The 26,653-nt window shown below is 31.5% G+C and overlaps 1 protein-coding gene across 9 annotated transcripts in view; it reads left to right on the forward strand.

The window, feature by feature from the left end:
• Positions 1 to 26,653, forward strand: part of pHCl-1 (pH-sensitive chloride channel 1) — a 1,039,090-nt gene that overhangs the window by 396,813 nt on the left and 615,624 nt on the right. The window lies entirely within an intron of this gene.

Raw genomic sequence — 26,653 nt, forward strand, 5'->3', positions numbered from 1 at the left:
TTTTTACTTAAAAGGTTAAGCGTGTGAGGCTGTAGAGCAAGGTCACCCTCGGTATCTCGAGACTTCGCCTTATTAAGGTCATATTTTTCTTAGACACATTTATATATATATATATATATATATATATATAGAGAGAGAGAGAGAGAGAGAGTGAGAGAGAAATAGATTAAAATTTATATATATATATATATATATATAAATTCTTCTTTTTTGATCATTTCAATTACTTTTTCAATCTGTTCTTGACTCAAATGAAAATTTTCTTTTCTCAGCAAATCAATTGTCTTAATCAAAGTATCAACTTTCGGTCGGTTTATCAAAGGGCATTTTTGAAAACATTTCAGTAATTATTTTCAAGTTATTAGGAATTTTTTTTTTTTACATTAAGATCTTCATCCGACTTTAATAAATCTTTCTTCAGAATCTTTTGACGTGAATTCAAATTTTTCAAATCGCCTTTTTTTCACTAATATCCTTAACAATTTCATCACTTTTCACAGTCATTTTATCCACAACGTTGTAAATCTTTTGCTCTACTGCATTTGTTAAGGTTTCATCTTCAGTCCCAGGTTTTAATTCTGCTCTTTCCACTCTCACTCTGTCTCTCTGTCTCTGTCTCTCTCTCTCTCTCTCGCTCACTCTCTCTCTCTCTCTATCTATCTATCTATCTATCTATCTATCTATCTAATGATATGGTTACTCCAAAACCAAAATCTTTCAATTGTAATAAACATGCCTTTTTAGTATAATGGTGATTAATATAATTTATTTTAATTAATACATTTTTTCAGTATATAAAATTTTGTCTATATCTCACTTTTCCTAATAAGTGTGGCTTGACTTAACGATTGATAATTCTTAAAAATAATTACATTTTTTTAAGTGAATTATATGTGATGTCAGTCCGCTGAAAACCGTTTCATTATATCTGTTTTCCCATCTTGTATGGGAGTAAGTCGGCTGATTGTGGACTAAAAACAAATGATCGCTTTTAAATAATTTTCTCAATTTTTAAGCTATAACAGCCGCCTTAAATAAATCGCAGTATAAAGAGCTTAAATTATATATCTAAAAATATATTGATTTTGTACGCAGTTCAAAAATGATCGAAATTGAAAGTCTGAAATTAGTTTAATTTACTTCACTTCCCGTTTAGATACCGCTATATCAGAGTTATAGCTCTAGAAGGGAATGTATTGCAATCGGTTCAATTTGGGCTTTTCACCGGATCTTGACGTTTTGATATCTAAGGAGCCCAACAAACCAAAAAACCGGATGGAAATTTATCGGATGTTAATTTTTTTATGTACGTATGTGTTCGGTGGTAGCCTCTGAATCGCGTTGTATTTCTAGATTTAGAATCTATCCTTTGTAATTCCAGATTGAAAATTTGGACCGATTTTTTTTTTTTTTTAACCAGACCAATTTTGACCAAACTTGGTCAGATTACTTCTATGTATGGGGCATTGATGCTGTTAAATTTTTTACTTAAAAGGTTAAGCGTGTGAGGCTGTAGAGCAAGGTCACCCTCGGTATCTCGAGACTTCGCCTTATTAAGGTCATATTTTTCTTAGACACATTTGTTAACGATTAAAAAATAATATTTGTGATAAATATTTTTTGCAAAATCGCATTCCCACCCCAAAGAATGCTGATGTCTTCTGCTTTGTTGTGACGTCACAGGTGGGTGGCAGAATTAAATAAATTAATATTGTTTTAAGTGTAAAAAAGTAACTCGATCTGGCCAGGCCTGGAACTCGATCGCCCGGTTGACTCCGTACCTAGTGTGTTAAACCTCGCGGCTACACCAGTCTGCCGACCGTACAAACAAAATTTTTGTTGTAAGTTTTGAAATTAGATTATTTTAGTCAATGCCCGATAGTCGCCGCTAGTATCACCACATCCACGCGAATGAAATACGGTATGCGCACGCGCTTTAGTTAGAATCATTGAATTACATAAAATAAAAAATATTTCATTTAAATAAAATGATAAATATTTTAAATTAGATTGTGTGTCTAAGTCGTGGATCAGCAACCCACAGTTGGAGGACTTTTCCAAAAATTAAACACTACGCTCTAGTAATATTCAGAATCGATCCTAAAACCAGAAAATTAATTCAATAAACTTTGAGCGATACTTATTCCAAAATAAGGTTTATAAACTGAGTATCTGTGCTATTTCTGATCAAAACCGCAGTCGTAAAAAAAGATGGCCTAAACCCGGCTTTTTTTAACTTAGTTTTAAAAAAAATCATTAGATTGTGAATTTTACAAAAAAAAATAAATAGAAATTCGTACCGTAATTCTAGAAACAAAAATTTAAAAAAAACGAAATTAATTGTTTAGCTTTTTTGATGATTTGGCTCTTCTAATCCAAAACATTGAATCGGTAGACGTTCAATTTAATCTTTTCAAAGAAATTGTGGAAAAAAGGATTACTAATATCCATAGTAAAATTTAATTCATGAGAAATATAAAAATGTACCCAATTCGTTAAAGTCAAATTTTGGACAAATTCAGTGTCAAAAAATCTGAATATTTAAAAAAACGATCCAACAAAATGATTTAGAAAAAAAACAGCCGTGAAATGTATTGGGAAAATCCATAAAGCGCATGAAATAACCAAAGAAATCTATAATAACATTTTTTCTATTAAAGTCAAAAATATTATTCTCATCTAAATGTTTTAAAAATAATCACTAAAGTAGAATTATAAAATTTAGAAAAAAAAGGATAGAATAATTTTTACGACCCACAAAAGGCAACGAATTCAGGAGAATAAAAAGTAATTCTAAAATATACAATTAAAAATCCGAAAAATTTTCAGATTCGAAGAAAAAGGCAAAACATAAATTTTGATTTCGTTCCCTTAATTTCTGTTGTTCTACATTACCATTTAAGTGTTCCTCTGTTTAACTCAGGATAATGTTTTTTTTTTTTTTTTTAGATTATCACATTCCAATTGTTTTTTTGCACAGCCTTGAAGCGACAAATAATTTTTTTACGTACTAGGGTTGTTTAGTAATTAAAAAGACAAACGATTATTTATCCAGGATAATGAAACTAACTTTACTTTTCAACGTAATCTTTGGCTATATTAAGACGCTTGTGCCACCTTTCTGTAATAAATCGAACAAGTGCCATTCCAGTAGTAAAGAATTGTTTACGTAAGTGCTGTGTCCATTTTTTACCGCATTTTTCACACGCTCATTTTTTCGGAACTCAATACCATGTAAAAAACTCTTTGAGAGGACTAAAAAAAAAAAAAAAAAAAAAACGATAGTGCGAGATCGGGACTTTAAGGTACATGCATCGTTACCTCCCCACCCAAATTTTGAATAGGCTCCCGTGAAATGCAAAAGAAAATCTAGACGTTTCTTCCACATTACAGGCTTCATTTTGTTTTTTAGAAATTAATGAGCATGAATTGTTTTTTAAAATAGTACTCACCGGCGACCATACATCGTTCTTCAGAATAATCGCAATAAATTGGAGTTTTTAGTTCCAAAACGCCATTAATAACTGGAATGTTTCCGTTCCATAATTCCAGAATGCTGAATCAAAATTTCATCACCCGTTATTATGCGATCTAAGCAGTACGTTCCACTAAAAATTGCAGTTTAAATTTCGTACAAATGTGAATCTGGATGTATTCGTGATTCTGAATCGACTGTCTCGGTGGAACACGTGAGCTGAAAGGTTGCCTCTCCCCAACTTCTGTGTCTAGTGTACTAGTCAGTGTATTGTACTTACTAGTCTGTTGTGTTTGCACTTTATATACAAATGCGTCATGTTATTATTAATCGAATCATGTCATCTGGTTAAATAGTACAACAAACCCCGCTCGCCCGTCGCGCCAAAGTCATCCGACAGTTCCGTTGACAAAAAAAAAGGCTACCTTCATCTCGCATAGTGTACCTATCTCAAACAGGTTTTGCAGTAATATGGCTTACCGTTGATAATGGAATGAACACTACCGATACTTGCGTTATAAATTTCAGAAATTTTACATATTTTTTTACGCCTATCCTTTCGAATAAAATGATTAATGCGATTTTGCAAAGCGTCAATCAAAATGTCCACCGGTCTTCTGCTGCGCGACACTTGTTTTGCCCGATTTAATTTCTTAAATCGACTTATAGATATTTCCACGGTTAATTAATTAACTGTTCCGTTTTAATGTCCGAGATTGAATTTCAGCAACAGAAAGTAAAAGTCTTATTACACTTCATTGTTCTTGGCTGTACATGTTTCAAGGGAAGTCGATATTTTTTAATAAACAAAGGCGGTTATAATAATGGAAATTTCGATCAAATGATTTTTTCTACATCAGGGATGTAGACAGACGGTTTCAGTTTATTCTATTAAATAGTTTTTCCGCTGCTTTCATTTATCTTCTTTTATTATTTGTTGACTCTCATACGATGAAGACTTAGAGATCGATTAGTTTTGTTTTTCTATTTTCTTTCCCGGCTGAAAAGTATCGTTTAAGTATTAGTTAATCTGATTTTAACGTTGGATTTTTAATTACGAATCATTCATCCTGCGTTTCAATATTAATTCATTAATATGTAAAGTTCGTTTTCTATAATTTATTTTTTATCAGAACGTTAACATTGATTTTTACTCATACGACGGGTAAAACACTCATTTGCTTTCTCCTTCTCTCTATATCTATTAGTTTTGTATTTCTTTACTACGCCTCTCCCATCCGTTCAAATTTATCTTTTCATACTACTCTTTTTCTCGTATTACTCTCATTATAAATTTTTGCGTTTGTATATTTTTAGCGTATCCAGAACTTTGTTTTTGACGTCATTTAAGCAACAAAATTTGTTTATGAAAATAATAACAGCACAACGCATTTTTCTTAACAGTTTAATAGCATCGAATAGATGTGGTAGATTCATTATATAAAACACAGTTTTATATCATTTCTTTCTCCCGATTATTCTTAAGCAATTATCTTGGCTTCTAAATTTCTAAAATAGAAAAAACCAACCGCTTATCTCACTTCTGTAAGCCTAATACAACTTATCAGTACTGAATAAGCTTTATGTAGCGATAACTGAATTCTATATATATATATATATATATCGATTTTCCTAAAAACTTACTTTAGTTTAATCCACTACAATAAGAACAACTCTATTTTTGTTCGGCTTGGAAAACTATATTAGACCAACATTTTGGTTTTTATTTACGATCAGCGCGGATGCACGGGCAACATTCAATTTAGTATCTTTTGAAACTCTCACAAAATGTTAATTTAAAGCAAGAATAGGCTAGCGCCGAATTACAGTCAACGGTGGATGATTATGAATTTAGTGTGTTAAAAATTTCGTGCCTCTTCGGGATTCGAACCCAGGAATTTTCGGTTGAAAGGCAAAACGCTTCCGTTATTATATGTACAACATTGAATTTTATGGAACGTAAGAGTCATTAGTAAAATTAATATAAAAGTATTAGCGATAATGAAATTAAACTTTTTAACACAAATAAATGTAAAAGTAATAGAATCTGTATATTTCAAGCGCTTTCGGTTGTTATATAATCATAAGAAGACATATTTATTAAAAATTAAACAATTTATGTTTTAGTCGACTTCAAATATTTTAGCTGGTCGTTTGTAATTTATTAGATAAATAAATTACGAGTATATAAAAAATAATCTCTGCTGCTAGAATTACGTGTATTTTTATAAATATTCATTCGTATATAAAAAAGAAAAAAAACAAAAAAACTTGCATTACTTTCCCGAGAAAGTTATGCAACTTTCCTGGCCATCGTACGCTTCACCCTCAATATATTACTAAGCAGGGAATTTAAGTGGAACATTAAAGTATATAAGAAAACATCTATTTTACTCTTTTAATGAAATCTTGAGGTACGTGACGCATGGTGACTGTCCCCCCCCCACCTCTTTTACTAATCTTAACCGAGACTAAACGGCATCTGTGACTTAAATTCAGAAGTTATCGTATAAAATTTCATAAAAGTCGATTTCTTAAGTCTGAAATTATAAAACAAAACGATAGTTGACGAAAATAATAATAGGTTAGGTTTATTGTCCCCTTACATCGAATGAAATTGCTCAAATATATAATTAAAGTGACATACTCGTGCAATAAACCCATCTAATTAGAACAAAAATGTGACTTTGAGTCCAGAAATGACAAAAAACTGTTTTTTGACCCCACTCCTTTATCGAAACTTGAATAAGACAAAAATACCATCAGAATATCTTAGCTTTGTGCTGGTGCAATAAATTATATGAAAAAATTTACCAACATTTAAACGAAGATTTTGAGATACGGGATTCTTAAGATCAGTGTCTTTTTGCTTTTAAAACGATTATAGCCAAAATTAAAATGGTTCAAAGCCCTGTTATACAGCAATTATCGTACCAAATTTCATCTAAATCTGTCCATCCGGTCTGAAGATATCAAGCAAAAAAAAAAACAGGCCAATGAATGTGCGTATGTTCCTTCCGGAATTTTTCAATGCTAAAATCGTTTTTGGTTAAAGGGGCTCAGAAAATGGGAATATCGGCAAAAATCCTGACGTGCAAAATTTTACCTGATTAGTGCATACTTTTCCTTTTGTAGTATAATTTATAGTTGTACCGCATAAATCTAACTGTTGAATCTTTACTTTCCTAAAAACAAAAGCACTTCATATGCATTTTATGGTTTTAGTGATCGAAGTTAAATTTAATTGATTTTATTAATATTTTCAAATAATAGTAATAGATTTTCTCTATTATTTCTGGATGTAGGAGATATTTAGAAAATTCTTTCGGGTTGGGTTTTGATTTTTTTAATATGTTTTTTAAGGAAATCAAAGAGATATTTTTTGATAATAACATTTTTTAGGTACGAGTGTCACAAGTGTTGCTTTCTTTGAGAGTAGTGATGTTTATTATATGGCCTGCACCTGTTATGAACATAGTGAAAGTATTAATTCTAGACCCACGTATGACGAACATTTTTAGTGTATCACCGTTAATAAAAAAGTATATACTCAGCTCAGTGAAGAAGGTGGAAAATGGGGGATAATGTTCTATAGCTAGCGATGTCTACGTTACGCACTTCTGCGTATTCAATGTGATTGATTAGACTGATTTTTTTCCAGAGACATCTTTTTTTATCTTTGTCCTCTACAACTTAACTTTTTTTACCTTATCTGATTCTTTATACGTAGGAATTATCTACTTTTTAATTATCGATATATATAATCTTAATCGGAAAGAAACATAACAGTTGCTCCTTCCTTCGACTCGTGAATACCGTATCTTATAATATAAAGCGAAAGTATAGTACTTCTATATACATTTAAATCACCCTAAAACTTTTGTATTTTTCTTCAGTACGGGTTATTCGCATTAAGACAGCTCGTTCCCTTGTGAATCTACTTAAATCTTATTTTCGTTTATATTATCTATCCGGTTACCAAAGCAATTTATCCTTAGGGATTTACATCCCGAATAGATTATATATTCTTCATTCTACGTAATTTATTTTATGTTTTTTCTTCTTCTTCTTTATTACATTATTCTGAGTTCTATATTATATTTTGTACCTAAGTCAGAAATCTTATTTCATAGTAATTTCATTATTATGTTAATGTCGTCTTGGCTTATTAGATTATTAAAAATTCTACGATACAGTCATAGAAAAATAATGGTACGGTCATATTTAAAATTAAAAACCATAATATTAACGATTAACATTTTTATCCGGTTCCGGTTTCAATAACATCCGGCATAATTATTAAACAGATAAGTAATTATCGTATGCGAGTATATTTGTACTGGTAATTTGTTAACTAAGAAAAATGGGTCCCATTTAAGAAAAAATTAAATCCTAAATTTTGCTACCAGAGATGCCTTTATGAACAACTCACTACGCTATTTAAAAAAATAATATTTATACCGGATGTTAACAAGGTATGGGTAGACTTAGAAACGTTTTGGAAAATTAAACATAGTAAAATGACATTTAACGAATCCTACATCAAAACTATCTTTTTTTCTTACGAGGCCACGCCCGGCAAGCCACCACGGGGAAGGTACTCACAAAGTATAAATAGAGAAAGTAGGCTTGTGACGTATCATTATAAAGACAATAAAAAAGCTGACAACACAGATTTCCCATCGCGCGGCTAAAGCCGCTTTCGAAGAACGTTCTAAAACTATGGGTTGTTTTCGACGTTCGACTTACACTCACAAACAACTTAATTTAAAATACTTATTATTTTATTTAAATAAAATACTTTGTCGTTTATTTAATTCAATGATTCTAACTAAAACGCGCGCGCATACCGTATTTAATTTGCGCGGGTGTGGCGGTACTAACGGCGACGATCGGCACTAATTAAACTACCGTAATTTCACAACTTACATTGAACAAATTTTGCTTGTGCGGTCGGCAGACTGGTGTAACCGCGAAGCTTAACGCACCAGGTATCAAGCCAACTGGACGATCGAGTTCGAGACCCAGCCAGACCGAGTTACATCTTTACACTTTAACAATGCTACCAACTTTTTAAATATCGACTAAATAATTAATATTTGATGTGTAAAAAATAATTTAGTTGTCAACCCTGTGGAATTTAAAATTTCTCGGTCCAAGAAGACGAGGGAAAGTGGAATTTCCCACTGGGAAAAAGGGAAATTCCAAGATGACAAACAGCGACACTTGTGCTCCTTGTGATGATAGGGGGTAATATTAACGCAGTATATCAATTTTTCCACTACTTTAGAGCATTTATTGGGTGGTGGTGGGGGGATGCGACTTTGCAACATCTTTTTTTGCAAATACTATTTTTATATTTTTATTGGATTGCCTAAGAAAAATATGACTAATTAGTCGAAATCTCGAGATATTGAGGGTAATCTTGCTCTACAGTCTCACCCCGTTGACCTTTTAAGTTGAAAATTTAATGGCATCAATGCCCCATATATAGAAGTAATCTGACTAAGTTTGGTTAAAATATGGCCAGTAGTTTTTCAGATACAAGGTGATTTAGAGGCCAACATTGAACATATACACCTACATACAAACATTAAAATCCAGAAATTTTCCACCTGATTTTTTGGGTTCCTTAGGTGTCAAAACGTCAAGATCCGTTAAAAACTGCATATCCAGAAATTTGACCGATTACAATACTTTCCCTTCTTTCTGCTACAGCGTTATCTAGACGGGAAAGTAAAAGCGATGATGATGGTATTCAGCCATGATTGCGAACGGTGGTGATATCGCTATCATTATGGTTTTTGTCTTTTGATTTAGTAATTATGGTTGTGGGATTATATTGAACATAACTCCTCTTACCTTTAACTTCTGTTGGATTCTGATTGAAAGGTTTATAATTCAGTAAATATTTTTTAGCATATTCCTCTTCCAGAAAAGCGGAATGTTATTCCTTACGGAGTCCTATTCGTGTTTTCGGGGTGGCTTGTTTGAGTTTACAGAAAAATTATATCGTATTGCAGCGTTTATTAAATTCATGTATTAAACGTTTTGTTAATTTCTCATCTAACTAAAAATGATACTCTGATCTGAGGAGGTAGAATTTTCTGAATTTAGAGCAGAACAGTAGTCTACTGGAGCTTTTCTCTAAATGGTGTCTACGACATGTACTTCGTCCTTTCTTTCTGTTTAAAAGAAAGAACTTCTTTTTATATACGAATAAAGATTGTATTTTTTACCCCTTTTCCATAATCTTAAACCTTTCTTTCCAGTTTTGGTTTCTATGTACTAAGGATGGCGATCTTGTAGACCGTCCTTCGTATTCGAAGAGCACCCTACATTTGCCAGTGGATCCACCTAGAGACAGTTTCTTATCTTTTCGTTAATAAGCCTAATTATCTGAAGTGCCTCTGAGATAATTGTGGACCTGATTTTTATTAAAATATAAAATTACAGATAGATGCATTTTTATCTGACGATATTGATGAAAATTTAATATACGCTGATAACATAAGCATAGTAGAAAATTTTCCATGTAGCTCTTCATGTAACTATTGGATATTATGAAGAGAAGAGACGGTGTGGAGAAATTTCGAGAGTAAAAAGTAATATAATTTTGGGCGCTCCTCTTCTCTTCGCCGCCGTGAACGGTAGGTAAGAGAAATATTAAATATTATCATATCTGTCCATTCATTCAGGGAATTATCCTGTGAACCTCTACTGTAGATTGATCAACTTAATCCCGAATCGCTACAAACTAAATACAGTTGCGACATGTAACATCTTATGAATAAAATAAAAACGTAATTAAATTTTGCATTTATATCTGTAACGGTTTAAATTTTTACCTTATTTTTAAAAAAGAATGTGGGAGTGAGAGTCTTCTGCAGCTATGCACTTTTTTCTCAGGAAACCAAACGTAAGAACATTGTCATTGCCATCGATTTCTTTAATGACTGTCATCAGTTCATTATAGCGTGGGAATTTGATTCATAAATTCCATCCTTTAAGAAGTTCTATCCTTAATATTTCTCTCCTTCTGCTGACAGTTTGTTTTTCTATAAAATCCGTATGAACCCGCGCTAATGAATCGTTTGATAGGTGGCAAATTGCTCCGACTTGTTGGAAAAACCGTACTGTTTTTAACGACCTATTAACTGAGCGCAGAAGTTTTTGAAACTTTCACAGTAAAATTTTTTATACAGTCCGGTCAAAAAATATTGACCCCGCTATAGAAACCAGAAATAGCACACCGTACACCAATTTTATCATCGTGAAATGAACGTTCAAAAATACAGTAAGGATTTTTGAACGTTTAATAATGCCTGGAATTGTTGAACATTTAATACCTGGTGTTGTGCGAATTAATACCCCAGAAAATGAAACCGTGTATCGTCTCATATGAAATACAGTATCGGGTTTATCTGTCCAACGATAAATTTTTTTTTGACAAATTTTTTTTTTGAGACTTTTTTTTGAGAAATCAGTCGCAATAATTAAGATGTTTCCGTTTGTTTGTTTGTTAAGTTGTTGCACAGTTGTTACACGATACGGTTTCAAATTTAAATCGTGAAAAATCTGACGGCGAGATAAGTATTTTATAACGTATAAATTGCTTTGGATCGGGAGAAATTCTTTAAATACCGGCAATTGCCTGGAATATCGCTTATTTTGTTTTGCGTTTGAAACTGGCACTGTTGTATGCCATTTTTTTTACTAAATTCTTTTTATCAGTATACTAGCATTCGGAAATTTTTCCTCAAATATTTGTTGCGTTTCTTGAAAGAAACCAGACGCACATAAGCTTTCGTTATAGCAATCCTATCCTCGTTCGGCATTTTAGAAAAACAGAACTGCAAAGAACGAAACTATTCTGTATTCAAGCGTGAAGAATTTTCAGCTTACAATAATAGACGAGAATAGTAACTTACACAACCGATAGTGGCGCTAGAAATAGCAGCGTATAAATATGTCCAGTTCGAGGCGACTGAGTTCGGTTTTAAGTTGTTCATCCAGTATACATAATGGTAAAGTATGATTCATCTGATTACACAAAGTTAACAAAAGGTAATCTTACGTTATCAGTTCTCCACTCATCATTCGTGTAGGGGGACTTATCGTTTAAAAATTTTCTTTCGGAGATTTAATTAAAATTTGGGTATATAACATTTGAAAAAAACTCAGTATTTTCAATTTATTATACTATAAATTTAACGAAATATTTAACGGTTTTTTTAACATTTCTGTTCGTATTACCGAGCTTTTTTACTAAGTACGTTCTGAGTAACTGAACTCGTACTATTGTTTTTTTAGCGGTTATTTTATTTTACACTAAATCTAATAACCGTTCCTCCTTTTCTTTTTAGTACACCTTTTAACAGACAGAGAAAGAAAAAAAAACGTAAGTATCATCAGCACAAATGGCAAAAACCACTTTTGTTTACTTTTTCTTTTTATTTCTTTCTGTTGTAGATCTGCCGGTACTGGTAATGTGGGAAGATCTCTTAAATGCGTTAAGTTAACCTGTAATGGTTAAAAACTAAAAAAATATGTTACGCTGTCAAGAATTCGTAAAAGAACAAATTAAAACTGACATATCTATTTTACTTAACATTTTATGTCGGCATTATTTTTTTATTCCTTTTTTTTTGTAAAAAAAAAAATACTTTTATAATTAATTCATTGAAAAATATACGTAATTTTTCTTAAAAAAAAAAATTTAGACTTCATTAAAATACGAGGGTAAGTCAATTATTATCCGCAATGTAGTTATAAATTTTAATTGCAATACAAATAGGAAACTTACATGTACATCATTTTTCAACATAGTCCCCTTGCATTTCAACGCACTTAGTCCATCGTTGCACAAGCTTCCTGATGCTCTCGTAAAAGAAGGTTTTCGGTTGAGCTGCGAGCCAGAAATCCACCGTTTCTTTCACCGTTTCGTCCGAGGTAAATCGACGGCCCCTTAATGCCTCTTTTAGTGGACCAAACAAGTGGTAGTCAGAAGGGGCAAGATCAGGACTATACGGAGGACGAGCCGGTACTTCAAAGTTGAGTTTCTGGAGCGTTTCAGCAGTGCGGGCAGCAGTATGTGGACGGGCATTGTCGTGCAACACAACACATTTCGACAGCAGTCCTCGGCGTTTGCTTCGAATTGCAGGTTTCAGCTTGGCAGTAAGCATCTCACTGTAACGCACACTTTATTGTCGCACCCCTTTCCTCATAATGTTCCAGTACTGGGCCTTGTGAGTCCCAAAAAAACCGTAAGCATCAGTTTTCCTACGGATGGTTGGGTCTTGAACATTTTTTGCAGGGCGAATTTCGATGTTTCCATTCCATACTCTGCATTTATTCTCCGGCTCGTAATAATGAATCTATATTTCGTCACCGGTGATGATTCTGTCTAAGAAGATGTTCTGTTCGTTACCATAGCGATCCAAATGTTTTTGGCAGATGTCCAAGCGCGTTCGTTTATGCAACTGTGTGAGTTGTTTTGGGACGAATCTTGCACAGACTTTATGAATCCCAAGTCTGTTGTGGATGATTTCGTAGGCAGAACCGTGATTAATTTCCAGACTATATGCCACTTCATCAATAGTTACTCGTTTGCCTTTAGAAAACCACGTCACGTGCACGCTCAATGTTTTCCTCATTTTTGGTGGTAAACGGTCGTCCGGCTCCTTCGTCGTGGGTAACACTTGTGCGACCGTTTTTGAATTTTTCAATCCGTTCGTAGACATTCCGTTGCGGCAATACACTGTTTCCGTACTGTACTGAAAGTCTTCGATGAATTTCGACCACAAAAAACGGATCGCTGAACGTCGCTCTTCTTTGGTGTAAACAGAAAGCGAAGCGGCCATGGTTAACGGCAGGGCAGCGATAATGGAACTAACCTAGCAGCATCAAACCTGCACAGACATAACAACAATTAAACCGCGCATGCGTCATCTACGCAACACGACAGTACTACCAACATACACAAAAATATAACTAAATTGCCGATAATAATTGACTTAGCCTCGTTATAATATAAAATACCTTAATTTTTATATTGTTCGTAAATTAGGTTTTTATCATTTATTATTTTAAAATTTAATTTTTGAATTACTTTTATTACTGCCAGTTATTATTTTAAATAGTTTCAAATACTTCTTCACTTCTCCTTTCATTTATTATACCTATTTTTTTACATTTATTTGTTAAAAGTAATAAATCAAAATAAAATTAAGATAAATATTGTCGATCGTTTAAATTTCCTGCACACGATAATTCTAAAATAAACAGAATTTGGCAAATAGAAAATTAATAAATAACAATTTCTATTTAAACTTAATTTAGAATAAATTTTGTTAAAATACGTGGTACATTGATAATCTTTTAGCCTTCCATCCGAGTCTCGGGTTCACATTAGAATCAGGACATATTTCATACGCTAAAAAATTTCATTTCGTATTAACGTACAGAAGGTTTCAGATTTTGTAGATTGATTACTTATTAGTTATTTACTAAAATATATATTAAATACATTATATTTGTTTGCATTAAGAAGGTTTACTATCTTTTCATTTTCGACTCGTATTTAAATTTCATACAAATATTATTGAAGTGCCATAATAGCTGTTTTATTATACTGATACTGATAAAACGCAGTCCATAAGATTAAAAAAAAATTCTAATTTCTTTCAGTGATATAACATAAACAATTTCAAGCGATCGGCAATCAAATCTAAGTTACGTTCCCTCTCGGTTCTATATTTCACTCTGTTAATTTATTTTTAATACTTTAAATAAAATTTAATTATAAATTTTCTTAAGTGAATAAAGATAAAACTAAAAACTTTCATAAATTTGTAATTTTTTTACAAAACGTCATACAGAGTGATTCAGGAAAAAATTGAAATAATTTAGGAACTAATTCTAGAGCTTCAAATAAGGAAAATGTTTACACAAACATTTGTCCGAAAACGCTTGTTATCGAGTTACGGCAAGCGAAACATTTCGCCCGGGTAAAAGGAAGTCGTATTGAAATTTTTCAAGGCGCTATATGAGGGGTAAACTTCATGGTTTCTTATGTTTTTGACCCGAAGAATCGAATAAATTAGGCCCCAGAATTATATTTTCTATAGTTTTCATGATATCTTATGTAAAATAGAAAGATTCGGTGACGAAAAACACTTTTTTTTTAATTTTAAGTACAGTAACTTTGTTAAATAATTAATATATGCGTAAATTTGTAAAATTGTAAAAAAAAATTAATTTTGAGAATATTGATGCAATAAAGTCTATGAAAAACAAAAAAAAAATCAATCGTTATTTTATTATTAAAAACTAAATAATAATTAAAATTAATCATTATTAAGAACAAAACTTTACAGAAAAATGTTACCAATTTGTAAAACTTTAATAGGAGTTTTCATAATATAACGTGTCACGGGGAAAATTTATCTGGCATTTTTAAACGATGAGTTTCTTAAATTGCTTGGAAATTTTTCATTGGCAAAACGATTTGAAGTGTACTATCATGTTGATGGAGCACAAACACATTTCACGAATGAAGTAGGACAATTCTTAGATGAACAATTTACCGGTAAATAGTCTGGAAGTAAAGGGCTGGTAAATTGGTCATCTAACGTATGACCAATCTAACAAACCTTACTTTCTTAGATTACTGTTCACGGGGATGAATGAAATGCAATGTGTACAAGCAAAAGGTACATACAGGTGATGAACTGATCGCTCGAATTCTCAATTGTGCTACCTTCTTCATTAGTTTGGCGAGAGAAAATGAAAACAAATTAGTTGAAAAGCAGATCGATGTCGATCGTGGAGTTTTTGAACATTTATTGTAAATTAATGCAGTATAAACCACAAAGAGAATAATTTACTAAAACAGCTGATTTTAATAAGAAAAAATTTTTTTTTGTTTTTTCAAGACTTTATTACATCAATCTTCTCAGAATTAAACTATCTACAATAAAATTTACGCATTAATAAAGTAATGATAAAATATCCGTTTTTATTAATCATTTAACCAAATTACTGTATTTCAAACCTAAAAACACGTGCCGCTGAATTTTTCTTTTTACGTTGAATATCATGAAAACTACGGAAAATACAGTTGTAGGATCTGTTTTATTTAATTTTTTAGGTCAAAAAGATTAGAAACCAACCGGTTTACTCTTAAAAATTTTAGTACGACCTCATTTCATCGGGGGAACTGAAATCCGGGAGAAATTTTTCGCTAGCCATTTCGATATCAAAACATTTTCGGATGTATTTCTATATGAACTTTTAACCTTATTTCATGGTCTAAAATCAGTTTTCAAATTATTTCCCTTTCCTCTTTATACCAAAATCACTCTTTTTATTGTTTGGATTTGTAGTTACAAGATCGGCATTTCTCGGGTTCGATTACTAAGAAAATATTTTTAATTTGATTTTCAACAAATTTATTTTTATTCCTCTTTTACCTAATTATAAAAAAAAGAAAAATATATTTTAAAAATCTAAACGCAATCGTGGGCATATACAGTAGAAATATGTCCTTTATAGTTATCAATCAGTGATATTCGTTATCCTTGGGATAAGTAATGTTTTCGGTATTGCTGTATTTGTACAGTAACATAATGTTTGAAACCGGCTAAAGCTTTCACGATCGACAAATCCGTTTTGTGTTCATTTTAATCCTCATTTTATTTATTCAACTAGATTTTACAAGCAATTTTGTTAAATTCATTACAAAATTAGCTAGCTCTACACTTAAAATGATCACTATTAATTCTGTTTTTTTTCTTTTTCAGATTTTCCAAATTATATATTTTCCATATACTATGTTCCACTGTTCAGAACCTTGCGCTAATAAAGTTGCTTAATTATGTTTCACCTCTAACAGTCATCAACTGATCAAATGTAACTACATAAATGCGGCAGACAAATCGCTAAATATTTTTTATAAATTATGTTGTATGATTGCTTATTGTTTTCTGAAATGTATTACTGTTCTAATTGCTAAGTAGTAATGTTTGTACCTTTTTTGTTGTTATAAAATTATGGATTTAATCCCGATCAGACATGCGATTTTTTACATGCTCTAATTCTCATGTTTTCATTATAAAAAAGCAGGAGTTCTTAAATTAAGAGTTTTTTAATATTCTTAACTTCTAAAAGCAATTTTAGGGAAGCAATTTTAGGCCTCAGATTAATAGTAGAAGGAAGATTAAAGAAAAACAAACCAACATACTTGGCGTTTATAGACCTAGAAAAGGCTTTCGATAACGTAGACTGGAATAAAATGTTCAGCATTTAAAAAAAATTAGGGTTCAAATACAGAGATAGAAGAACAATTGCTAACATGTACAGGAACCAAACAGCAACAATAACAATTGAAGAACATAAGAAAGAAGCCCTAATAAGAAAGGGAGTCCGACAAGGATGTTCCCTATCGCCGTTACTTTTTAATCTTTACATGGAACTAGCAGTTAATGATGTTAAAGAACAATTTAGATTCGGAGTAACAGTACAAGGTGAAAAGATAAAGATGCTACGATTTGCTGATGATATAGTAATTCTAGCCGAGAGTAAAAAGGATTTAGAAGAAACAAAGAACGGCATAGATGAAGTCCTACGCAAGAACTATCGCATGAAAATAAACAAGAACAAAACAAAAGTAATGAAATGTAGTAGAAATAACAAAGATGGACCACTGAATTTGAAAATAGGAGGAGAAAAGATTATGGAGGTAGAAGAATTTTGTTATTTGGGAAGTAGAATTACTAAACATGGACGAAGCAGGAGCGATATAAAATGCCGAATAGCACAAGCGAAACGAGCCTTCAGTAAGAAATATAATTTGTTTACATCAAAAATTAATTTAAATGTCAGGAAAAGATTTTTGAAAGTGTATGTTTGGAGTGTCGCTTTATATGGAAGTGAAACTTGGACGATCGGAGTATCTGAGAAGAAAAGATTAGAAGCTTTTGAAATGCGGTGCTATAGGAGAATGTTAAAAATCAGATGGGTGGATAAAGTGACAAATGAAGAGGTATTGCGGCAAATAGATGAAGAAAGTAGCATTTGGAAAAATATAGTTAAAAGAAGAGACAGACTTATAGGCCACATATTAAGGAATCCTGAAATAGTCGTTTTGATATTTGAGCGACAGATTGGAAAAACTTTGCAGGAAGGAAACGTTTGGAATATGTAAAACAAATTGTTAGGGATGTAGGATGTAGAGGGTATACTGAAATGAAACGACTAGCACTAGATAGGGAATCTTGGAGAGCTGCATCAAACCAGTCAAATGACTGAAGACAAAAAAAAAAAAAAAACTTCTAAAATTAAGAATTCTTAATATTTTTTTTTATGAAAGGGCGGACATCAACCGCTATGGTCATTATTATTATTATTATTATTATTACTTTTTTTTTAAGTTTTAGGGGCATCGACTACTGTGGTCCTTATTCCCTTTTCACATAAAAAAAAAGAAAAATCTCTTTCTCTCCCTGATAAATTCACTAGCGACGTAGTCTATAGACTAGTCTTGTCATGACAGATCATCAAAAATAGACTTCTCAAAGGATATTAAAACCCCAAATAAACCCGAAATGACAAGGATATAGAGGACTCTTGTTACTTAAAAAGCATTTAAAACTAACACGCTAAAAAATACTTCAAAATACGTTAAAAATATTTAACCATTTTTGAAGAAATGTTGTCAAAAACAGTCAAATAAATTAACATTATATTTATTAAATACAGTTATTTCTTTCTATAAGCACATATAAACTTATATCTTGTTGTTGTTCGGATAATTACTATTATCTTTTCTGCAAACATCACTATAGATTCTATGTTGAGCACCGTTTCCTTTTCTTAGCGTCATTCTTTAATCACTTGTTGACGCGTTTCGGAACCGTTCCGTTGTGAAAACTTATTATAATGGTACTTTTAAATCTCTGTTAATTTTTATAGTATAACGTTTAGTTAACGTCCCTTTCTAGATTTGACGTCATGTCTTATCTCGCCTTCTTGTTTATTTGTTATTAACGGTTATACTTATCTTTTCATTGTATTTACTTATTTCCTGGTTTCAAGAAATGTCCTTTTCAAGAAACTCAATTTATCCTTTCTTCTTTATTTTTTCATCTTCCTAAAGGTCTCGATGTCGAACTCCAGGGTTTCTCAGGCCTCGGAAATGGATTCTTCTGATCCTCCCCAGTAAATCACTGATGATCTCCTGCTGCCAGCATAAGATAATACCAGCTACGATGGTGCGGTCAGCAGTGATTATTATTATTATTTCGTGAATCTGTTTTAAACGACTGAACGTCGTTTTCTATTGTTCTGCATATCTTTCCTTTTTCCTCATTCCTTCTTTTCTTTCTATTGTCTATAAGTATCCCAGTTTTTTTTCTGACCGTTTTTCCTTATTTCATCCTTCGCTGAAGACAGATTCTATACAGGATATATCCGTAGCAAGATGTTTCTCTCTTATTTAGAATCTTCATCAAACTCTTTTTTCTATTTCTATTTTTTTTCAGTGTTTCCTCATTCCTCATTTTGTCAGTCCATTTTACTTTCTTCAGTCTTCTCTTATAGTCCACCCGTAGTGAAAGTCACTGGAGTTACAGTAGTGCAATATATTAAAGTTTATTTTTTTAATAATTAGGTTTAGCCCTCCGGACCAGTCTAGTGGTTAACTCGTCGTCGCAAATCAGTTTTTTAACGGTTGATTTTCTAAATCGAAGGCTCTGATGTTGGAATCCTAGTAGAAGTTAGTTGTTTTTATATGGATTTGAATTCTAATCACCACTGATTATTATACAAATCCATATTTGAATATACCGATAAAATACAAAGTTCACCGATATTCACATACCGATGTTCTTTAGTGATCGGGGTTCAATTCACCATAGGAGTGGTTGGCCTGAATCTGTACAAGTCTACACCTGATTTACATGTCATACATATTATAGTTATCTCATTAGCCGCGAGGAGGAATTAGTTATTGTTCACTAGTTAACAGATTACAACGTACTAGTTAGGAAAAGAAAAAAAATAAAGATTAGGTTTCCGCTTGCTGCATAGTTTGAAAAAGATAGTCTACATAGATTTCTGTTTGAACTAGAACTTTTATCCAAATCAAGCAATAATTATACTAGTAATTTTGCTCCAAGAAGGGTAAATAATGAAATAATATACTTATGATACAGCTGTCTGAATGCATTGTTTTTACTAAAAAAAAGACGCATTCTAACGGTGAATACTGGTAAAATGTTTGTTATTTTGTTTTTTTGTTTCGGCCAGTTAAGAATCATGTTTACCACTTTTCTTATCGTCCCTCTCCGTCCTTTCCTACCAGTACTTTTTAAGTTTCTTACAGGACCTTTTTCTTGAGCTCTTCTGTTGCTACTCGTTTTTGTTTTATAACTTTTTTCTTCGCAGAAAACACTCCTTTTCGAAAATTTTATTAATGTTTCTAGATTAATTTTCTTTTACTTTTCGGAATTTTTATCCTAACCATTGTTTAAGGTTTTCTTAATTTTATCACAATAAACGGTTTCAGGTTTTTCTTTTTAGGTAACAGAGGAGAATCTTCTTGGGAATTCTTTTATCACTTTTGTTATGTGTAACATTTTGAAAAGAGGGAGGTTTTATATATTGTATCTTCCTTTATAGGATTAAATATTTTCCTTAAAGATTTCTTTTCTTTTTTTTGATTTCTTTTAATCGGGTCTTGTTGATCATTGTCAAACATTCTACAGCGGAAAATACTTTTGAACGAATCACCGAATTGAAACGCTTCAAATTTAATTTATAGAGATAAATGTTTAGTTGTACTTGATTATGTTAAACCTATTTTATTCGATCGATTTCTTAGCCCTATTTTTTTTTTTAGCTTTATCATTCTATAGTCTATGCGAAGAATTTAAATATTTTCACTTTTTCTATTTTTTCATACCCGTTTTAAAAAATTTGCACATTCTTGATACGTGTCATATATAACTTTTATCAAAATGATATTTGTAGGTCTACTATTTTTATAATATTTTTATTTCTTCTATTAGTACTTTTAGATCATTCGATAAGACATCCAAATCATCTACCCAGCTAAGACATCAATATAATCATGTGATGTCTTCTATGCCAATTTTGGAGTTCTATTATTCCGTTCACATTTGTTTCTCCATCTCGAATAACTTTTATAAGACACAATTGAAAATCATTTATGAGAATCCATCACCTTGTCCTATTCCTGTTTTTATAAGGAAATGATTAGATATTTTGCTAAAAATTAGGTCTAGGAAGTTGTGTTTGTTGTTATTATTATATTTCTATTTTAAGCCGAATTCTTTTATCATTTCAAAAAGGATTATCGATCTACATAATTATCGTACGCTTTATTAAAATCAATAAAGACCTCTACATAGATTTAGCTGTTGTTTGTGCTTCGCGGATAAGTTTAACAGATAAAATTTGTTCCGCACAAGATCGGTGGTTTCTAAATCGACTTTGTTGTACTTATAATTTTTTTTATATTTTGGTTTTGATTTGATTCTGCAGCGCTTAAGAAAATATTTTCTGTATATAGTTATAAAATATAAAATTATTAAACAAAAATTGTGAAGTAGTGATCATTTTCTGTTTATGTTGAATTATTTTAGCAGCTACCATTTATTTCTACATATCTGAAAAGTACTTTATAAAATATTGATAAGTGCGTCGCTGGTGGTTGTCGTATGCATAACCTAAATATAAAATATATTTTTTTATGCCGGTATATTTCTAGTATTATTAGATCGGTAGAAGGGGGTTTAACAAAGGTAGAGTGAGAATGTACAACGCTTTGAATTTCCCTTGAGAGATGCTGAATAAAACATTGTTTGCAGGTTATGTCTCATTTACTCACAAGATGTTGTTATTCATACACTTGTTACAGCACTGACTTGCATTGTTTAACGCTCGTCATCAAACGCAATTGTTGAAGAGTCGACTCATTCTGTCATTTATACAAATATACACAGAGCGCATTATTTAGTATTAATGTTACGCTATTATTTTATGCAAGTCTTTTGTTTTACGCGGTTTTGAAATTAAGTTTAAAGCAAAAATACTAAATATAACGTAACCGTTTCGTGATATTTCTTGTTTACATCTTCAGTACAAGAACATGTACGTCCACAATAAGAAAATTAAATTCTTTTATATAAAATTAAATGAAAAATAACAGTTTAACACGATTTCAAATAATGTTTTAAAAAAATCCGTTTCTTTACAAAAGTCGTTATATTTTATTATTACAATCTTTATTTTTTTTAAATTTATCTAACCGCATTCACATTACTGGTATTATAAAAGACATTATTCTAGTTATTGGTATTTAAGGATCGACATTACCTGATAGGCTATTCAACTGATCTCTTTCGTCGCTCAATCCAACCAGTGGACTTACGGATAGGAAAAAGAGTTCACGGATTCTTCTAATTATTCCCCGCCCACTCTATCACATCAGTCATAGTTTGATTGGCATTCGTCGTCAGCACGATGTTGCAGTTCGGGCTAATAAATCCAGGAACTAAAAAAATAGACCAAGAAAACAAAGTAAAAGAAAATTGTCGATCTCGATCATGCTGATCGCCGTGGCGGAGTGGTAGCGTCTCGGCCTTTCATCCTGAGGTCTCTGGCTCGAATCCCGGTCAGGCATCGCATTTTTTATATGCTAAAAAATCATTACTTCATATTTTTCTCTACAAGCTTTTCAAGCTTCTACGGTGAATTAATTATCCAAAAAACAAATCGTGAATAAGAATGGTCTCTATAGAGGAAACACAATATGAAACAAACAATGTTAAATATTTTTTTCGGTAGATCGGTAAATTTTTACGCAAGATTGGGGTAGCATGATTCCGATTAGTTTTTATTATTTTTTGAATAGATTGAATAAATACTGAATAATAAATAGTCTTTCAAACTGAAACTGGAAGGCCGAAACAGATCTTCAAACAAGAAAAAGAATTATAATAATAATGGTATTTTTCTTTTAATTAACGTTCCTTTCCTTTGATATTTCGTACGTAAAACACAACTGATTTTTAGAAATTCAGCTGTAAATTATTTTTTTGTTGCTCTATTATTCAGAAATCTTTAATTTTAGATCAGGCTTAAGCCAGTTTTTATTTTTATTTTATCCTCAGTTAAATAGGTTAAAATTATTATAATCTTAGTCGCATAATAATTTTGAAGAATTACTTCGGTAGTATTCGTAGAAAATACTATTCCATTACCAAACTGAGTTTCGCAGATGATAGTGATTGTAGACGATTCGAAAACAGTCATACATTTTTCCCGAAACAACTTGTCTATTCTCAATAAGATCAAACAACCCGTGCCAAGCTTGATGAATTGAACTAGTTTTACTTCACTAATTCAAATGTATTTTTGCACGTCAAAATTCTAAGTCCTTTAAAAAAATTTCATATGGATTTGCACCTTCCGTTTTCCATAAGGATTGACTACATATAAACATCACTACTCAAAATGGAACATCGACTGATGCTTCTTGTTCTTTAGATATCTTTCATTTGTCACAACATAAGAAAGACAAAAATAAATTGTATAAAACAAAAAAATAATGTCACGTTATCTGTTGAGGAACAATGTATTATTAGATGCCTATGAACAATTCATCTTAAAATTAAAAAACATAGAAAAATTTTATCTATTATTATTATTTAGCTTTCGTAGACGTTTATGCACATCTAATTCAAAAGATCAAATCCACAAAAATTTAACTTAATCATCCTAAATAGCGGAAAAAATCGGTTTACAATCTCCATAAAAAAAACACTTAAATTCATGGCGTACATAATATCTATCGAATTTTTTAAACTTAAACTTTAAAAAATATTTAATTCAAAAATTTAAATACTTAAAAGAAACCATTCAACATAATGGCGACCCGTAAAAGAAATGACTGGAGAAAGCGTATGAAATACCTGAAGTAATATACCTAAAAGGTACCCTTCGGGTATTACTTAAACAAAAAATAGGATATTATGACATGTTAATTAAACCCGAAAGTCTTCGTGAATGGGAATAGCAAAAGATAAGTAGAAAAAATAGAAAGAAAAATTATAAGACACATAAGAGAACAAAACCTGGTGAATAAAAAATATTTCCGAAATTTTTCGCCCCTTAAGAATGTAAAATTAATATTTACTCTAAAGTCGAGCTTTGTTATCTCTTTTAAAATATTAATGTAACGGAGCAAAAGATTATCCACTGGTAATTTGATAATTTATTGTAAACTATTGTCGCGCGGTGGTGTAGTTCCGCGCGGTCCGATCAGGATATTGAGAAGTGTTCACAATTTATAATGTTCATATAATTTTGGTTTATTGATTTAAAATGTTAAAATTACAACTAGGCAAATTAATAATAATAACAATGGTGATAAATACAATAATAAATGACAATAGTAAAACAATTAATAAACACAAATATTAATATTGTAATTACAACCACAATAATAGTCAGGAAAATAGTAGGAAAACATAACATAATCAGAACAGTTAGCATGACATAAAAACAGAGAAAAATACATGGTGTAAGCAAAAAAGAATAACAATCAAAATATTACACATTAAATAGTGATAAATGTCATTAGTAAATAAATAAATAGAGATTATTCAAGAGAAAGTTTAAAATAAATAATCATTCGAAATTTATTCTAGGTATATAAACAGAAAATTAATATTCAGTCGCATTAACAAAAGAAATCTCTAGTTTTAACCGTTTTTAATCACTAGTCTTATAGAATTCACTTACAAATCCCTTTTGTTGTCTATCTTAACAGTTTATGATTGAAGTCTATTGCATTATTTCTTTCAAATATACACTTATGAGTTATAGTTTTACTGTAACTCACCGATAGTACTTTCTTGGTTACTGAATTACTCGTGGCGTTACCTTAATCATATCGAACTGGATACTGTCCTCGCTGAACTAACGTCTCGCAGACTCACACCTGTGACTCTCCACGCTGGGCCTTCGTCGTACGTCTCGTTAGACCGGCTCACAGAACTCTCTGCCGAATTCGCAGAACTCTACACAACTCGGAGCCTCTCCTCGCAGAACTGCCCTTGAGAGACCGACGTCGTAGCGCCTAGCAGACTGGTTCGCGGAACTCCGCCGACCTGATTTTTAGCTGGTCTTAATGGGCTATTTATACTGTTAGCGCCCTTACTTGTAGGATTGAACCCAAGTCGAAGCGTGAGAAGAGTCGACCGAGGCTTTGTTCCCATAAATTCTGAGACTGGTCTCTTCTCATCGTACAACAGGTGTTCATCGTGCGTTAAGGGGCAGTATAACAAAAGACGATTGTAAAACGTACCTATTCTTTACAAAAAGGGTTCTCCTATTTGTGCCTTTCTGAATTCTCCCAATCGTTATATTAATTTTTATTTTCATAATAATTGGTAAGAATCCGTTATTTAAGCCCGCTATACCGATATTGTAACACTATCATTAAAATTTCTAATGAATATCGATGTCGTACTGTATTTGAAGGTAACCGTGAATCATTAGATGAGAAGTAAGCTGGAGAATTTATGTGTAACATTATTGTATTTTACTTGTAACATGTTTTTTTTTTTGTCTTCAGTCATTTGACTGGTTTGATGCAGCTCTCCAAGATTCCCTATCTAGTGCTAGTCGTTTCATTTCAGTATACCCTCTACATCCTACATCCCCAACAATTTGTTTTACATACTCCAAACGTGGCCTGCCTACACAATTTTTCCCTTCTACCTGTTCTTCCAATATTAAAGCGACTATTCCAGGATGCCTTAGTATGTGGCCTATAAGTCTGTCTGTCTCTTCTTTTAACTATATTTTTCCAAATGCTTCTTTCTTCATCTATTTGCCGCAATACCTCTTCATTTGTCACTTTATCCACCCATCTGATTTTTAACATTCTCCTATAGCACCGCATTTCAAAAGCTTCTAATCTTTTCTTCTCAGATACTCCGATCGTCCAAGTTTCACTTACATATAAAGCGACACTCCAAACATACACTTTCAAAAATCTTTTCCTGACATTTAAATTAATTTTTGATGTAAACAAATTATATTTCTTACTGAAGGCTCGTTTAGCTTGTGCTATTCGGCATTTTATATCGCTCCTGCTTCGTCCATCTTTAGTAATTTTACTTCCCAAATAACAAAATTCTTCTTCTTGTAACATGTATCGGGGCAATAAACAAAGGCTTTCCATAGCCTTATGTTAGACTGATGAATTAATATGTTTATCTACTTAGTTTTATTATTTTCTTTATTATAACACTATTCTTCACGCATAATTTTATCACAGACTCCTACAACGCAATTAATTTTTTATTATATTTAATCCTTTTTTCAAGCTGTCCGTTCTGAAATCCAATTTGATAGATTTTCGAAAAACTTTGTTTTTTCATTTTGAAATAAAAGAAATGTATTATTTTATTTTAAATTACTTTATATCGCTGTAATTAAAACAAATCGTTTCATATTATTTCCTAAATATATGTACATGCAACTGTTTTTGAGCTGCAGGAGGACAAAAGGAAAAAACACAGAACGCAAAAACTACCAGATACTATCTCCACCTAGTCTGGTCGGTTAATAATTACAAAACTAATAAATAATCATAACAACGTAAATTATTTTAACTTTATAAAATGAATAAAAGAATGTGTACATAAATTAAAAAAGTTTTCTACAATTAAAGAAAACATTTTTTAACTATATAAAACAACAAGTTTGTTTTATGTCACCGTTGAAATAATCTTAAAAACCAAAATGAAAAAAAAACTAGCAATAAAACTCTCATGAAAAAAAGATATCGTAAATTGTTTAAAACATCCTTTACTAAAGAAACGTTTTGGTAACACAAAGGAAATAATAAAATAAAAAGAAAAGTTACTGGAGAAAAAAAAACAGAAACATGTTGAAAGTAGTACAACAAACCTTAAGGCGTTACTAAACTGACTAAAAAGTTATGTAAACTTCTTTTTTATTAAAGTTTCTTAATTTGATACAAAAATAATAAATTTAATTAATTAGTTTTGTCGTTTTTTAATGTCTATGTTCTTATTTTATTTTTATTTTCAACTTTTCTTTTATCTTTAAACAAAAAAA

Source organism: Lycorma delicatula, chromosome 9 (assembly GCF_047948215.1).
Source record: "Lycorma delicatula isolate Av1 chromosome 9, ASM4794821v1, whole genome shotgun sequence".
NCBI classification, from domain to species: Eukaryota; Metazoa; Arthropoda; class Insecta; order Hemiptera; family Fulgoridae; genus Lycorma; species Lycorma delicatula.